This window comes from Mirounga angustirostris, unplaced genomic scaffold, assembly GCF_029215605.1.
Source record: "Mirounga angustirostris isolate CCGP_5_RB_7025 unplaced genomic scaffold, mMirAng1.0.hap1 SCAF_2, whole genome shotgun sequence".
Lineage (NCBI taxonomy): Eukaryota > Metazoa > Chordata > Mammalia > Carnivora > Phocidae > Mirounga > Mirounga angustirostris.
The window spans coordinates 114,901,501-114,915,621 of record NW_026991710.1 but is presented as its reverse complement, the minus strand read 5'-3'; the positions used below and the strand labels follow the sequence as shown (position 1 = coordinate 114,915,621).

The 14,121-nt window shown below is 34.5% G+C and overlaps 2 long non-coding RNA genes and 1 pseudogene across 5 annotated transcripts in view; 2 read left to right on the top strand and 1 right to left on the bottom strand.

Annotated features, from left to right (window-relative positions):
* LOC123847532 (uncharacterized) overlaps window positions 1-7,264 on the bottom strand; it is a 38,391-nt gene extending 31,127 nt beyond the window's left edge. Inside the window, exon 1 of one of the 2 annotated variants that reach the window (XR_010409554.1) lies at window positions 7,127-7,264. This is a non-coding gene — a long non-coding RNA (uncharacterized LOC123847532). Of the gene's footprint in view, window positions 1-6,808; window positions 6,929-7,126 lie in introns of those variants that run through there. The other variant, XR_010409553.1, reaches the window with a different exon arrangement.
* Window positions 1-14,121, top strand: part of LOC135363655 (uncharacterized) — a 34,781-nt gene that overhangs the window by 443 nt on the left and 20,217 nt on the right. For 2 of the 3 annotated variants that reach the window (XR_010409551.1, XR_010409550.1), the window contains exon 2: window positions 2,003-2,157. This is a non-coding gene — a long non-coding RNA (uncharacterized LOC135363655). Of the gene's footprint in view, window positions 1-1,985; window positions 2,158-14,121 lie in introns of all 3 variants that reach the window. The other variant, XR_010409552.1, reaches the window with a different exon arrangement.
* Window positions 6,856-8,795, top strand: LOC123847533 (F-box only protein 8-like; annotated as a pseudogene).

Below are 14,121 nucleotides of genomic sequence, written 5' to 3'. Positions count from 1 at the left end.
TGCTTAGCAAATTTCTGTTGAGTCTTTATATACTCTGTTCTAAAGGGTATTGAAGCTATAAAGTGTTATTGGAAAATGATATTGTCAGATGAACTTAAAATATAAATAATCATAGATTGACAGATCACAGATATTGCAATGTGGTTAGTTATTCCTCATGACAGTAAAATATTTTTCACAAACTCTTGTGTAAGAGGTATGTCTCAGATTTCCAATTCATTTTATTTTGACATTAGGATGGGTTACATGACAAATTGTGATGCTATTTCTCACACAGGGTAGATAAAATGAATGGCAACAGATAAGGGATTAATTGGAGTTTGTGAAATACCAGATACTATAGTTTAAAATATTTTCAAAGTAGTTGTGTAGCAAAGGTAGATGAAGAATAAAGGCTAATAACACGAATATTCCTTAATCATCGAGAGAGTGTTGTGTTCAAGACACTCTTCTAAATACCTTACATAGATTACATAATTTAACCTTCTTCTTCCTCCACAAAAAAAAAGACACAATAATGAGGTATTACCATTCACATTCAAGAGATAAAAGAAAACTTTCTTTGGCTGCCATATATTACTTCCTAGGCTGCAAACAACACAACAGACGGCATCCCATGAAGTTAGTGGGATCTTAGATTTAGGGAAGTCAAATAATTTGGGCAAGCACTAAATGAATTTGAACCTATGCTTAATCTCTTAATTTACATTAATGTAAATTTACACGAATGCTTTCAAGACCATTTATATGTCGAAACAAACCTCCCTGGTTGATAAGAATGACTCAGTTGGCATGAATGTGCCAAGATGGAATCTTACCAAAGTCAACCTAGAAGGTAAATGCTATTGAAACACTGGGGGTATGAGGTAGACATATGTTTTTATAATACAAGTATAAAAGTATGTTTGTACAATACAGAAGCATTCTGCTCAATTTACATGCAAAATGATCAAGAAAAAAAAATGCAGCATTTTGTGGAATTTTAAATGAGTAGAAGATCCAGAGTGAAATAGCTCAGTGACAATAATTTTTTTTTCTGAATATCTGTGAAGTAAGAGGAAATAAAGACTCCCTAAAATAGAGGCATGGATATTGATTTTTAATATTTTTTTCTTTTTTTCATATATTTCTTTTTCTTGTCCCAAATTGTGAAATAATATTTTCATTTATATGCTTCTAAACGATTGTGATCCTGAATTCACTGTTCAATGTGTCAATAGTAAAGTGAGTTTCTACAAAGACTTGGTCAAGGTAGTTGATTGTATGAGAATAAACCAGCTTCCAGAAAGAATTAGAGCGATGCTTCCTGAGGGAAATCTTCGCTCTTATTGCTCTGGTGACTGGGCACCTTCTGTAAAACTCAATGTTTTTCAGAAACTCAGAACCAAACGGTCAGCCTCCAGATATCCTCTGGCCAGGAGAGATTGAATTATAGAAAGAACACTTAAAAGCCTGTCTGCTTTTCTTTTAATTAATTTCAGTGGCCTAGGAGAAGAAGAAAATGAAGGTCCAAATAATTTATTCAGAAAAGTAGTAGAGAAATAGAATGGCTTGAAAGTCAGATTATTTGAATCAGTTTACAAACAGCATAAAATTAGCAGAAGGGGGAAACTGAACAAAATGACAATTATTCTAATACAATAAAGAATGTACTATGTTCCAATAATGGTTAAGAAGTGGAAAAATGACTTAAAATAAGTTGATGATAAAGGTAAACTTTTGCAATAAAAATGATAGAGCAAAACAAACTGATATCAATTTAAAATCATGTGAAAAAGACTGAAAGAACTATAATTTCATTATCTTGATTATCACATGGTGTAGGTCAGAAGTTGAGAAAATCTTCTAAATTATGACATTGTATAAAATATGTGGTTTTAATTGTAGCTGAATTAACAAAGATCTTATACTCTTTTATAATTACAAAATTGGAATATTTTATTAATATAATAAATGTTACAATCATTGCATAATTTTTTTTAAAGATTTATTTATTTGACAGAGAGAGACACAGCAAGAGAAGGAACACAAGCAGGGGAAGTGGGAGAAGGAGAAGCAGACTTCCCACCCAACAGGGAGACCGATGCGGGGCTCGATACCAGAACCCTGGGACCATGACCTGAGCTGAAGCAGACACTTAACAACTGAGCCACCCAGGTGCCCTGCAATCATTGCATAATTTTTAAAAGATATTATCATACAGCCAAATGAAAATATGCAGGTGCAAATTATTTCTTTTCAAATGAACAGTATCTTTACTCACTATTTAATTTAATGCCCATAACTGATTACAGCATTTCTTCCTTCCTTAACTCTCAGTTTGATAGCAGTGATTTCCCTTTTACAAAGTCATGTTAGAGTAAAAAACATTGACATTGGTCTAGAGAGAGCTTTTATACAATCAAGACTATTACTGAAAGTAATTAGGCTCCCTCTTGGTTAAGGATTACTGACGGAAGCAAGGAAAAATGAACAGACTGTTTTGTAACACAAAATTTACCTACTGCGTGCACAAGTCATTGAACAAATATGTGTGTTTCGTCCTAACATTATCTTAGAAATGTAAGGAAGATAACATTTTGATATACTGAATAAAAATATAAATGCCAAATATGTAAGTAAAATACAGATTTCATTCATTAATTCATTCAGTCAATATATCTGTGGAATAGCTAATATGGTCTTTTTTTCATGGAATTTGTATTAAGTGAATTTTCTTAAAGAGGGTATTCAGAGGTTTAGAATGTTTGCTCTGGAGAATAAGAGAGACAGTTGGTCGAAGACATTGAAAAGAATAACTGAGAGCACAGATGAGACTGGAAAAGATGTAATTGGTGGGCTGCAAACTAAAATGATTTAATCTAGAGGCATTTAGCAGTTTGTTGGTAGCGGTAGAGATTGCACATAATTTATTGCATTAGTTTGAGATTTAGTAGAACTGCAGATGTTCCTAAAAGTTTTGTGTGAGCTGAAACTGTAAAAAGGATGTATATAAAACTGTAAGAGGTCTGTTAACTAAGTAATGTGAAATTTTCACATCAAAAACATAGATAGGGGGCGCCTAGGTGGCTCAGTCAGTTGGACGTCCGACTCTTGGTTTCAGCTCAGGTCATGATCTCAGGGTCATGAGATCAGCCCTACACAGGGCTCCATGCACCTGGAGTCTGCTTGAGATTCTTTCCTCTTCCCTCTCCTTCCCCTATGCCCCACCCCCCACGCTTGTGTGTTCTCTCTCTCTCTCTCTCTCCCCCTAAAATAAATAAATAAATAAATAAATAAATAAATAAATAAATACAAATAAGAAAAGTGAGATAGGAACGTTAGAATCAGCAAACTATACTAAGGAATGTGAAAATTGGGATGAGAATCAGACAAAGACATTAACAAATTACATATATATATAATGTATATATGCATATACATGTCTATATACACATTTATAAGAGATTTTCAAGAGGAAGTTCTTTATCTCCACTTTTAATACTGAGAAAGCTTAAGGTTATTTGTCAAGCAGGGAAACTGTCATTAGAGCTATTCCTGGAATTGCACAGATGAAAACCAGGTTGTAGCAGACTGAAAAGTGAGTAGGAGTTAAGCTGGTAGAAAGAGCAAACATAAAGAAGGCAATCTCTTCCGACTCAACAGAATGTACATATTAATGGGAAACTGGGGGCAAAAATTAGGGGATGCCAGACAAAATCTCTCAGATGTCATATTTCCATGTATGAACTTAGGCAAGGACTGACTAAGGAGTGAATTCAGTATACAAGTAGGAAGTAATTGGTTCTGCTCTATCAATGTTGGCAGTGAGAAAAATCCCACTCTTTTTTTTATTGTGGTAAAATTCACATAACATAAAATTAACCTGTAAAGAGAACAATTCGTTGGCATTTAGTACATTCACAATGTTGTGCAACAAAAAGCCAAACTTTTAATCAGTGTAGTCTGTTTTGAAACATAAAAACAAATAGCTTGAAGAAATCAGATAGGAAAACTATTTGACTCTAGAGAATATACAAGCAAAAGGAAATAAAAATGAAAATCTGAGATAGGTATTGGAATGATTTTAGTCTGTTGACTAATGGCTTTAAATATGGTCTAAGATAAATAACAAAGTGCTGTTCCAGCTAATCAAGAATTGTGGCAAAGCCATGGTTTTCATGATAGTTTTATGTCTCCTTACAGTTGTGTGTGTTTGATTGTCCAAGTCCTTTCTTATCTTGGAGTTATAAATCTTTTAGAACATGTTAGGTTTTGTTTTGTTTTTTTTTTCTCTTCTACAACAGGCTATTGAAAATCAACATTTAAAAAATAATTTTTAAAAACAGAGTTGTAAATTGATTTTCCTAAACCTACAATTAGAGAAATTATTTCTAGGAATTACATTTGACCCAATTAAAGCTCAGGAAAGGATTTTGGTGTTTGGAGAAAATTGAATGATATGGAAGAAGTGCCGCATATGAGTGATGGGATTAGGTCCTGGTTGTTTGGGGAGAAACAACAGAGCCTACTAAGAAATGTGGAAAAGAGAAGAGGGGTCTTGAGGATGAAGCAGAGTAAAGGAGATGCCGATGAGCCCAGCTGCTTATTGTCTTTAATAGGAAAAGTTAGTTGAGTGTTTACACTCCTTTCTTTTATTAAAAACATGATGACCTGAGCTGACTCCCATAGTTTCCTTTCTGCTACAAACATGAGATCATAGGTAAAATAACACTCTAAATATAATAATCTAGTCAAACACAAAGAAATGAAAAACTTAAGGAGTAGAAAGAATAATAAAAATTAATATGCTGTGAGCTGATGACCCTATAATCTGTAGTGATTTTAGCCCTATATTTAGGCTTTCAAGGCTGAAGCCTAGCCTTTTAATCTACACAGGAAGACAAGAAAGATGGCCCCAGGCTGTTGAGGTGGTTAAACTCCACTTTCTAATTCTGTGTAAAATACTGCTTGAAAAATCCTTTCATAGATACGTTCCATCCATTAAAAGTGAACTGGGAAAACTCTACACACAAACAAAGAGGTGGCCACAAAATTTCTGTTTTGCCTAGAGTCTTGAGTATAAAGATATAAAGGCAGTTGGGAAAAATCAAAGCCTTGGAGCAAACACATCTAAACCTAGTTTTCAAATTTATAATCTTCACCTACAAGTTTTCCTAGAATATTGATATCTATATAACCTTGTCAGAAACAAGGAAACTGAAAGAATATAATCATATATGTTCGATGAAAATTAATTCATAGAATGCAATTATAAAACATGACAAGTGAGCCTCCATGAGGGTACTAGTAGATGCAAGAAATAGAAATTGACCTTAAAAGCTAAAATCATAGAATAATAAGGAAACCATTAAATATATACACTTAAAACTTTTGAGGAGCTAATAAAGGAAGAAAAGAACAAATCTGGAAAAATAAAATAGAACTTGTAAGTAGTATGCGTATAATAACTGAATGGAAACTCAATGGAAAGACTAAAGGGGTTAGTTGGAGCTAAACAGATAATTTGTAAACTAGGAGATGGATCTAAGGAAATAGCTCCACGTGCCACACAGAAAGTAAGCAGCCGGTGATAGTGACTGGCAGTGAGCACGAAGTATTTTCTGGAATGTTTGTAATCTTTGGTTTCTTAAACTGGAGGCTGGTTAAATGGACACTTTGTGAAAATCCCTAGAGTTGTACAATTAAGAGTAATCTATTTTTATAAAGAGGTAAAAAAATGTTAGGTACAAGTACACAAAATTTGGAATATATATAACAACTGAAATTATAATGGGGAAAAGAAAATATAAAAATTTCTATCAATTTTAAAGAAGTCAAAAATGGAGTAAAAAGAACAAATAAAACATGATGAGTAGATATACAAAACAAAGTGATTGAAATAAGTCCAAATATAAATTTACCTCTTTAAATACAGAGAATGTTAGATTTGATAGAGTAACACATTTTATTTAAAAGAATCATACCTAAAATATAATGACTAAGAAAGTTTAAAATTCAAGAAATGGTAGAGGATCTGCCAGGTCCTGGCATATCGCAATCTTAATATATAATTAATATGCTTTTATACAGATAAAGGGAGTCATTCATGACAAAAAAATAATTCATCAGGCAGACATTGTATAATTCTACTTGAATATCTGTAATTCAGGATTGACTAGAAAATAAAAATATTTGCATACAAAAAATGAGAGGCTTTAACACTGTTGAAAGAATTAATAGATGAATTTCAACAAAGAAGACATAAAGCTCAGAAGAAAGAAGGGGCGTGTAAGAAACAAAACATACAATTGAAAATTTATGTAACATTCTCCATATTATGAGTTAAAATTAAATTTAAAGAGTCACTGAAAATTACAAAATATCAATAACTGAATGGAAAAGATACATTTTTATAAATATTTGTGAAATGTAGCAAAAATTTACACTCTTAAGTGAATTTCTTTAAAAATGGAGAAAATTCAGAATAAATGACATAAGCGTTTAACTCAAATAGTGAAATAATATCAATAATAGTGCTCCCACAAAATCTAGAAATGTACAAAATCTATACTATAAAAAATCTGTTATTATTTCTAGAAAACAAAGAAAAAACAATATTTTTTATAAAGCCAGTTTTTCTTAGAGGCTAATAAAAGAGGAAAAAATTTGAGAAGGATAGATCAACAAAGAAAGACAGGAGGCACAATTTGAAAATAATGCAGATTCTCAAAAGAAGAAATTTTGGTTGCCAACAGCAATTTCAGCCCATTTCAGAGAGTTCCAGCCTGCCCTTTCTGACAACCTACCCTACAGATTCCACACTTGCCTCACTGACCGCCACAATCACATGAGCCAGTTTCTAAGGGCTTGCAGATGGTTCAGGGGCTGTAGAGAGTGTCCAGAAACCAGCAGCGACAGCAGGAAGGCAACAGTAAGCGAAGCTATCTCAGCAGAGAACAGAGCAGGAGGATGGCTGCCAGCAACATTTCTAACAGCAGTCATAGTAAAAAAGTCCAAGGAGGCGTTGATATATATCACCTTTTGAAGGTACAGAAATCTAAAGAACAGGAAGGATTCATTAATTTGGAAATGTTGCCCCCTCAAGCTAAGCTTTACCATCTTGTTTTACCTGAATGCAACTGACCTTTGCTTAATTTCATGTGTTTGGCAGGACCTTGCAAAAGATGAACTTCCCTGGCAAGCGTTGTGTAAATCCACTTGAGGTCACTGTTCCATATATAAGAACCCACCTCTAGGATTTTCTTTCAGAAAATTGTATATGCAGCTGGATGAAGGCAACCTCACCTTCACTGCTAACCCAGAGGACGGAGTAAACTACTTTATGTCCAAGGGTATTTTAGATGATTCACCAAAGTTTATCTTCTGTACAAGAACACTGAGTTGGGGAGAAAAACAAACAAACAAAAAACAAAACTGAGATTCTATCTTGCTGAAAGAAGAGATGTCTTGGATGACCTTGTAACGTTGCATAACTTTAGAAATCAATTCTTGCCCAATCCACGGAGAGAATTTTTTCATCATGTCTATGCCCCTGGAGAGTGTGTGGGGAGTTCTTGAAACTCTGCTAGCAAAGTTCTCACATAGGTTCTGTGCTTGTAACCCTGATTTAATTCAAGAACTTGGCCTTAGTCTTGATGCAGTCTATATACTGTGCTACTCATTTTTTTCTTAAGTTTATTTGTTTTAAAGAGAGAGAGTGGGGGGAGGAGCAGAAAGAGATGGAAAAAGAGAATCTCAAGCAGACTTCCCGCTGGGCGGGGAGCTTGATGTGGGACTCAATCTCATGACCCTGAGATCATGACCTGAGCTGAAATCAAGAGTGGACACTCAACTGGCCAAGCCACCCAGGAGCCCCCTCAGTGCTACTCTTTGATTCTACTTTTTTTTTTTTTTTTTAAGATTTTATTTATTTATTTGAGAGAGAGAACACATGAGAGGGGATAGGGTCAGAGGACAAAGCAGACTCCCCGCCGAGCAGGGAGCCCGATGCGGGACTCGATCCAGGGACTCCAGGATCATGACCTGAGCCGAAGGCAGTCGCTTAACCAACTGAGCCACCCAGGCGCCCTGATTCTACTTTCTATTGACCTCACTAGCCCTCACCTGAAGAACAAAATGTCAACAAGAGAATTTATTCTAGATACCTGTCATGCTGCTCAAAACATTAGTAAAGATTTTGTAGGGCACTTTTATAACAACATCTACCTTATTGGCCATGTAGCTGCATAAAAACATAATTGCTAGGACTTCAACTATTAACTTCAAACTAAAGATACCCAAGGACTTATTAGCAGATATGGGGGTTACAGTAGAGCTGGTCATTCTAGCCTCTGTATACAATCAAGCTCAAGCATACACCTTTTTTTTTTTTTCTTTTACTATTTCCTTTTTTAGTAATTTCCTTGGGGAACTAGAGAATTTTGTAGAGTTTTTCTTAATTTTGCTTATCATGTTTTACACAAAGCAGAGCCATTGTCTCACATAGCTGTTTAAGAATGTTAAACTGACATCCTCTAAAAAATGGTCCATTTGTGCATTAGATTTGCTTGAGAAACTATTCATTTCCATTATTTTTTAGAATACTAGGTCATGTGTACATATTTAATTGAAGAGATTTATAATCACAATTATTTTATTGTAAAGATTTTAACTAACGCTTTCCCTTTTTCTCTCAAAATAAATAAATAAATAAAAACAGTGGGGACAAAATTATAGATACAATAGGATAAAAACAAAAACAATGGAAGAACGTTTTGCTTTTAATATTAAGAACTAGAAAAAACTTAAACATCTATTAACAGGAATTGATAAACAAATTTTGCATAGTGATAGAATGGAATATTACATAGCAAAAGTTGGTGGACATGTATTTATATGGATAAATGTCAAATATAAGGCTACATAAAAATTCGATTTGAAGAATACATATAGCATGCTACCAACTGAATGAAATTTTTAAACATACAAAATAACATCAGCTTTGAATCTTATGTCTTCAGAGTATTCTATCTATTCCCCTCTTTTTTACTGTCATCTAAAGCCCTGAAATCAGTTCCCAGTATTAGTGTATTATTTTGACTTCTACATTCTTATCATTCTCTCTAATATTACTACTGTCATAATTCTTGATGATTTTAAGATCCACAAAGATAATCCTTGCAATTCCCTGGCATTTCAGTTTCTTGAAGTTCTCTTATTCAATGATCTTCACACCCCCTCCACCACTCACTGCCACGGATAAACACTCAATCCTGAGCACTCCGGCCATCACTTCCTGTCTCTGTGACTAAATATCTCTGGTATGGCCACATCTTTGATCTTGCTATGATTTACTGTGTTAGTTTTCTAGGGCTATTATATAACAAAGTTTCACAGACTGAGTGGTTTAAAACAACAGACATTTATTCTCTCACAATTCTGGGGACCATAATCAAGAGTCAAGAAATCCATAATCAAGGGAAGCTTTTAGGGAAGAATCCTTCCTTGTCTCTTTTAGCTTTTCGTGGTTTCTGACCTTCTCAGTGTTTTTTGGTTTGTGGCAGCATAACTCCATTCTCAACTTCTGTCTTCACATGGCTGTCTTACCTCTGTGTCTGTGTCAAATTTCCTTTCTCGTAAAAGGTCATCAGCCATTAAATTAGGTCCACCCAAATCTAGCATGACCTTATCTTAACTTGATTACATCTTCAAAGACTATTTCCAAATATGGTCACATTCACAGGTACTAGTTAGGTTAGGACTTGAACATACGTTTTGGGGGACACAGTTTGACCTAGAACACTTACAATGCATCAGTCCTAACATTTTCTCTGTTCCTCACATGTAGCATGCCTTGATTCTCTATTACTCAGTTTAGAAATCCAAACTTCTTGACCCTCTCTGATTTCATCATGCTATTATGTAAAAAAATTGCTAACTTTTTTGTTATTCCACATATACACTTGTATACCACAAGTGGCTGGAAAACACATGCATACACACAATCTGTTTTCACTTAAAATTTCTTTCTTTTTTTTTTTTTTTAAAGATTTCATTTATTTATTTGACAGAGAGAGAGACAGCGAGAGAGGGATCACAAGCAGGAGGAGTGGGAGAGGGAGAAGCAGGCTTCCCGCAGAGCAGGGAGCCCGATGCGGGGCTCAATCCCAGGATCCTGGGATCATGACCTGAGCCGAAGGCAGACGCTTAACGACTGAGCCACCCAGGCGCCCTTCACTTAAAATTTCTAATCATAAAACTTTATTATGTGCTTTGAATCATATTACATTCCATTATTCCGTTTATACTTGTCAGCTGCCCCACAAGTATTTCATCCCTTCTTTTCCCTCAAATTTCCAGCCCACTTCCTACTACCTCATTCTCAGCTAATTCACTGAGTTCACTGAGAAGATAGGGACAATCAGAAGAGAATTTCCACAAGCCCCCACAACTATTTGCAGTAATCCACCTGCATCTGAGCTTATACGGTGTCCTTTACCACACATCTTCACCCTCTCACCTTGTGAACTAGAGCTCATTGTCTATCATAGACAGTGTCTTTGCTTAGCAATTTCCCTTCTCTTTTCACTGACTTTCCCTCTTTACTGGAATTTTCTATAAGTGCATAGATATGGATTTGTTTCATACATAAAAAATAAAAACAAAAACAAATAAACAAACAAACAACCTTTCTTTACTTTACATTCCTTCCAGGACTGCTCCATTTATCTCTTTGCCTATACTCACTTTTTCCAACTTTCCTTTTCCCATTCACTACTGAACCTCCACCAACAAGCTTTCATTGCCACCACTCAACCAAAATGGCTCTTCTCAAGGTCACTGATGACTCTCAATAGGAGAATTCCATGGAGAATTCAAATGGAGAATTCCATTTGATCTACTATCATCATTTGATGTATATGTGGCTTTGAGGAAATTGTACTCTCTGGGTTTTCCTTCTTTCTAAAAGGATAATTCTTTCATTTACATTAACTGCTTTCTCCCTGTCTCACAATCACAATGTTTGGGCTTACTGAGGATCAGTATTTGGACTTCTTTTCTTTTCTATTTATGCTAATAATTCCCTTGGTGACCTTTAAATGCCATTTATATGTTAATGCCTCCCAATTATATACCTGCAATCTTCTTTCCCCTGCCATTCAGCTTCACATATACAGCTACCCCTTTGACATCTTCACTTGGAATGTCTAACATACACAGTTAATTTACCATGTTCAAAACTGAGCTCCTGATTGGTTTATCACACTGTCTCTACACATGCTCTATCTATAGATTTTTTAGAAAACTTCTGTTAGTGGTAGCTCTTTCTAACTGCGGAGGACTAAATCCTCCACCTGAGCCACCATTATCTTTCATCTGGATTACTACAATAGTCTCCCAAGTGACCTTTTTGCTCTCCATCTTTGTCTCTACCCGCCCCCCACAGTTCATTGTTAATGTACCAGAATTTTCCTGTCAAAAGTGTGACTCCGATCATGCTTCTCTTTTGCATAAAAGACTACCAAGGGCGCCTGGGTGGCTCAGTTGGTTAAGCGACTGCCTTCGGCTCAGGTCATGATCCTGGAGTCCCAGGATCGAGTCCCGCATCAGGCTCCCTGCTCAGCAGGGAGTCTGCTTCTCCCTCTGACCCTCCTCCCTCTCATGCTCTCTCCATCTCATTCTCTCTCTCAAATAAATAAATAAAATCTTAAAAAAAAAAAAATAAATAAAAGACTACCAAAATGTTTCCATCTCACCAAGAGTTGAGAGTCCCTACAATGGCCTATAGTTCCAGCCTACATCTTTTATATGGCTTCATACTTTCATTTTTCTGGCTTTATCTTCTCCTAATTTCTTCCTATATTCCTATTTTTATTTACTGTACTTTATACACATCTAGTATAGTTTTACCCCAAGACTTTGCTTTCTTCCCTGCCTGCATTGTTGTTCCTTGCTTACCTATATGGCTCACTCTTTCATTTCCTTTACCTCCTTACTTAAAAAGCACATTGTCCATGAAACTTTCCTTAACACAGACCACACTTCTTTTTTATCTCTTAACCTCATCTAACATATTATATATTTTAGATATTTATATTAACTGGCTACCTTACCATAATGTTAGCTTCAAGAGAAGAAGGGTTTTGATCTATGTTCTTTCTTTGTTCTATGTCCAATATCTAGAATAGGACATGACAGTGCTCAATTAATAATTGTTGGTTGAATGAATGAATGAATAATACATGCGTGTATGTGTGTGTGAGAATAAGTATGAAAATCTATCCAGGGGAAAAATAAACACCAAATTCAAGGGAAAAGTAGATCCAAATTCAAGAGACTCTTCTCTTAGGCAGGATGAATCCAGGAAGAGCCAGCAATCTGAGGAGTACACAAGAAGCTTCAACAACATTTGTGCTTTTTTATTTCTTTAACTGAGCAATGAATATATGAGTGTTTGTTATATTATTATTTGCATATTTTTAGATTTAAAATTTATAAAATTGTTATATGAAGATAATAACTTGTTAATCATACTGTAATATAATTATTAAACTAGTTGGATAAAAACTCTTTCAGTATGACATCAAGTAGACATCTTGAAAACTAGTTTTATAATTTCCACACATATGTTGAAAGATAAATCGCTTGAGAATATCAAGATTTAAAAGAATACTATAAAAATTTATAACAATAAATGTGAACATTTATATTAAATGGATATTTTCTAGGGGCACTTGGGTGGCTCAGTTGGTTAAGCATCTGCCTTCGGCTCAGGTCATGATCTGATCCAGGAGTCCCTGGATTGAGCCCCGCATCGGGCTCCCTGCTCAGCAGGGAGCCTGCTTCTCCCTCTGCCCTTCACCCACTCATGCTCTCTTTTTCAGTCTTGCTTTCTTTCAAATAAATAAATAAATAAATAAAATCTTTAAAAATAAATAAGTGGATATTTTCTAAAAATATAAATCCAGAAATTTGACTTGAAAAATAAATAGAAACATTGAATAGAATCATTAATGAAAAATCTACAACCAAAATAATACTAGTTTAAGATACTTTTAGAGGGGAGTTTTAACCAATCTTTAAGGAGCAGAAAACTTCTATATTATACAATCTGTTCCCAAAATGGACAGACGAGGAACACCTATCAACTTCTCTTATGGTGTATGTATAAACTTGATTTTTAAAAAATTCTTGACAATATAAAAGTATAAAAAAATTCAGTCCCATTTAATAAATGGACAAAAAGCCAATACCATAAGCGAAATATTAATACATTAAACTAATTGCTTTTTAAAAATTTACTTCATGATAAAATAGAGTTAAATCTTGATACTAAATGATGATTTAGTATTCACTATATTAATAGATTAAAGAAGAAAGAACATATGGAACCCTCAAGTGAGGAAAGAAAAAAATTCGGGGTGCCTGGGTTAGTTAAGTGACCAATTCTTGACTTCGTCTCAGGTCATGATCTCAGGGTCATGAGATGGAGCCCCGAGTCTGGCTCTGTGCTCAGAGGGTAGTCTGCTTGTCCTTCTGCATCTCCCTCTGCTTGTGCTCCACCCCCCAAATAAATAAATAAATAAATAAATTTTTTAAAAAAAGAAAAAAATTCATAATATTGAACAGTCACTTATGATAGAAATGTGAAATTTTTAATTGAAAGATTTCCTTAATTTGTTAAAAGGTATTTACCCATTACCTTCAGCAAACCTCATAACTAATAATAAAATAATAGCAGTATCTCCTTTGAAAACAGGAACAAAACACAATTTTTTTTTCTCTTTAACCTTCTGGGGGTTCTAACCAGTGTAGAGAGGATTATGAATTCAATTTTGAATAGAAGTAGTAAAAGCAAATATTCTGCCATTGTCTTAATCTTAGGGTAAAAGCAAATATTTTTGCTTTGGTTCCAATCTTAAGGTGAAATATCCAGTCTTTAATATGAAGGATAATGTCAACTATAGATTTTTTGTAGATAACTCTTATCTATTTGTGTTTCATTTTGCATACTTTCTATTGTTTTTCCTTGAAATTGATATATCTTTTCTACTCCAAGATATGATCTTTCATTAATCTCATTCTGTGTATAATTTCATCTCAGATATTGTTTTTACCTCTAGAATTTTTTCTTTTTAA